Genomic DNA, 4,069 nt, shown 5'->3' with positions numbered 1-4,069 from the left:
GCCTTCCACGATGTCTCCAAAAACCAATCAATGAAGCCCCAATGGCTCTGATACCATGTGAGATTTTGCCAAGATCAAGGGAACAATGAAAAGTATAAAAATAAAGACAAAAGAATGACAAGAACAAACTGTATTCTCATCAATATGAAAATGATCAACTGGATTCACCAATACAATGAATATAGGCCTTATATAGGCAAGGCCATATGGATGTATGAGCACACAATCATGACATGTGGCTCAATGAGAAACAAGGGTAGGTAAGAAATACTAGGGGTAGATAGGAGAAATAATATAATATTCCACAAGAGGTGGATGACCCACCGAATGTGAAGTGTAACAACAAAACAAGACCACAAAAGGTGGAATTTCTCCTACAAGCTCTATCCCTATGTGCCCACTTCCCTAAGTGTCTCAAATCCAAACTATGAAGAAATGCATTATCCTAAGTTAACTTAAGTAAAGTGTAATATCCATAATGAATATTTATTTACACCAACAATCCTTTTCCTTTATAAAAGTGAGACACAAGTTTGTACTTTTACCCATTGTGCTATTATGTCATGCGAGAACAGACCTCCCAAAAGACCATCATGGTTTCTTGCATCATAAGCATTGATAGTTGCATTATAACCAATTAATGGAGCAAAATAATCTTGAATATGTGAATCTACTAACTTTTCCACGAACTCCAAATTCTGGACCAAGTCCATGCAGTTTGACAAGAAACATGATACGACATCAAAGTAGTAGATTGAGCTACAAGCATTCTGGTGGAATTCTTCACCTAATATTGACCTACAAGGCATCATCGACTTGTAAACTAGGTTTCAAACCTATATTACAAGTTTGTGTTGTTGTTGCCTTGTTAAATAAATTACAAGTAACATTTATAATTCAGACCGTGAGGCCCGAACCACACGTAGTTCGGGTCTCATGACCTGAACTACATATGATATTGCCCTTCCTTTAACTTGTAGTTCAGGTTTAAAAACCCAAACTACAACTTGACATTTTTATTTTCTACTTGCAATTTGAGTTTCAAACCCCGAATTACAAGTCAAGAAAACTACCCAAATATGTAGTTTGGGGTTTGCAACGCAAACTGCATGTAAGATGTGTTTTTTTCGAGTCCCTACCTTGTTTGCACACACAATGTAAAGGGGGAATTTTTCTCTCTAATTACACTTATGGACTAAAATTGGAGATTTTCTCTGACTCTTAATTCATATGCATCATTTCTTTGTAGTTTCAAATCCATCATGACTAAGCCATCCCCAAGAAAGAAAGGGATGAACTACAAGTATGATAAGTCATTGAAGATGAATCTAGAGAGCTCAGTTGCTTAAAACGTGTCTGAAATTAAAGACATTGATGTAAGTGATGTCAATTTAGCAAGCTTCTTAGAAAGGATTGAAGTAGAATCTCCTACTCTAGAGATGAAGAGAGTCATCAGAAGTAGTATTCACAAAGTTGCACCATTCCTCGTATTGGTGCATGATCCTAAGTTAATGCTAGTAGTAGCGACCCATTTTGATGCCACAAACAAATGTGTCAGAAATTTAGATGGGAATGTGGTCATCCAGCTTACAGAGGAATTCTTCGACAAGATCTTCATGTGTCCAAATATTGAATCCTATGCAGACTTGAAGATGGGCAAAGCCATTGAAAATTATGAAAAGAATACAGAAGAATGAAAAAGGGTGATCAACACAAAGTGGTTGAAGGAGCCTAGAGCAACCTACACTAGATGGCCCAAGTCCTTGCATAGGAGTGATTTTAAGGAAGAAATCAATGATCTCATCACTCTCTTAAGCAAAGTCAAGGATTTTCCAGAATCTAGTATTTTCCAAGACTAGATGTACATGTATATCCAAACTATATAAAAAAGAAAGCATAAGATCTCCTGGGGGAAGGAGATCAGTGATGCCATCTATAATTGGCTCTCCAAGGTTCACACAACCCTGAATTCTATATGGCATCTTATCTAGTCTATGCAGTTGCTTCAATGAGACATTTCCTGGGTTTGTCTACATAGGGTGATCGTAGACAAGTGCATGTGTACAAGTATTACTCTCAGCTTACTATGAAATAAAGGAAGCATCATTTCAAGAAGGTCAATGATGCCTTCTTTATAGTTTACATGTGCATTTTTAATAAATACTTGCTAAAGAAAAGACTATCAAATGAGGCCTATCAGATAGTCAACAAATATGGTAATGTGTTTATATAGTTTCCCACCTTCACATACATCTAAGTTGAGTGCTATGATGATCTACCATACATGCTCCTACATTACCCCAGTGATAAGATTGTTCTCATAAAATTATGTAGACAGATCATATATGTTCATGCCCAACAATCAGATTCTCATAAAGCAAGATTCAAGTTTCCACTCTCCATTGGCAGGTATACTATAAATACTTCTTTCAAGGCCAAGAACATGGAAATTGAAATGCAATGGGTTACAATGAAAAAGTTCAAGCACAAAGAGGAATTTGACTACAAGGGAATGAAAGATAGGTTGGAGAGAGCCTATTGTCATGTTCAAAAAATAGAAGATATCTAGGCTAAATGCTAAACAAAAGAAGATATCAGGAAGCTTGGCTATAGCCAACTTACCCTTCATTAGTTAAGGACTCTTCACCTAGCTGACATACCTGATGACATGCAAGAAGAAGGTGATGTTCTTGATCCTTCTTGTGTAACTAATCATGTTGCTAATTCACCACTCCTATCAATGCAATGGTTCAAGAAGGAATCAAAATCAATCAGAGAAAGATTTTGGCCTATTCTTGCAAACACAAATATTTGGTTGAAAGAAAAAGGAATCAAACTAAATCCTTTTGAAATTGGTTATGAGAAGGAAGATCCTCAAGGTCCAATTGGGAAGACCTATGAGCTAAGGACCAAGAACAAAGAAGATTCTAAGGCTACCAAGAAAGCTCCTACCATCAAATTCACAATTGGAAAGGATAAAGGTAAAGGGAAATATTCTTCTTCCAAGGTTCCTAAGAAAGCCCAAGAAAAACCTTGGAAGAAAGAAAAGGAAAAAGAGTCTGAGGAGAATATTGATGTGGATGAACTAGAAGTTGAGCTTGAAGATGAGCCAATATAATGCCTGGCTAACGAACCCCGGAGGATAGCAACTAAATAATCAATTAACATAGCAATAAGTTTTTTAAAACAAATTGCATAGCATTACTAACTCATCATGAGTTTAAATACAACATTTGCACATGCGAAAGATAATATTTCTCTTAACCAGTCCTCTTGTGGGTTCCCTAACATCACTACCATGCAATACTACAACATAATAAAGCACAAGAATCAAATCTAGTCTAACCATTATATAACATAATGCCTTAACATAAATACATAAATGAATGAATCTTAACATTAGCATCATGGTTACTCCTAGGAACTAGGTTCATTTTAAATCACAAAATCCAAATGTTCCTAAGATTACTTTCCACCTTATCATATAACCATAGTAACCAAACTTAAATAAGTGATACTGTGCTCATTAAACATCATTTTATGCATTACAACTAACATCCTACTCACTAAGAATCTAATCATTCATAAAGGATAGACGGTACCAAGATCATATTATCTAAACTCATAAAACAACCACATGATTAACATTGTTAGCACCTCAAAATGAAAGAGAATGAAGGAAAAAATTGTAGAACAGCTCAAATAATAAGGAGATCAAAATGAAAGAGAATGAAGGAAAAAATTGTAGAACATGGTTTTGTTTGATAGAATGAGCCTCCATCTCAATGATTGAAGTAGTAAAAAATGAAGAATTTCTTAGAGCCTTTGAAACTTTGTAATGGTGTATATAATAGTAAGAGGATTTTTTTCAGATACTATAGTTTGAAATGGTCTGGTAGATTTGCAATCAAACTATGTAGAATGCCTGGAAAAAGATGCCTCATAGAATGCACAAGGGTGCAAATTTCGCCAGATATTTTGGTTGGAGATGTTTTGGTCAATATGCATCCATAATGCCAAAACATAAATGAAACATTTGAGCCCTTGGAAAGAATATTTCAAAGAGATA

This window comes from Cryptomeria japonica, chromosome 10 (genome assembly GCF_030272615.1).
Source record: "Cryptomeria japonica chromosome 10, Sugi_1.0, whole genome shotgun sequence".
NCBI classification, from domain to species: Eukaryota; Viridiplantae; Streptophyta; class Pinopsida; order Cupressales; family Cupressaceae; genus Cryptomeria; species Cryptomeria japonica.
Note: the sequence above shows the minus strand (reverse complement) of the source record.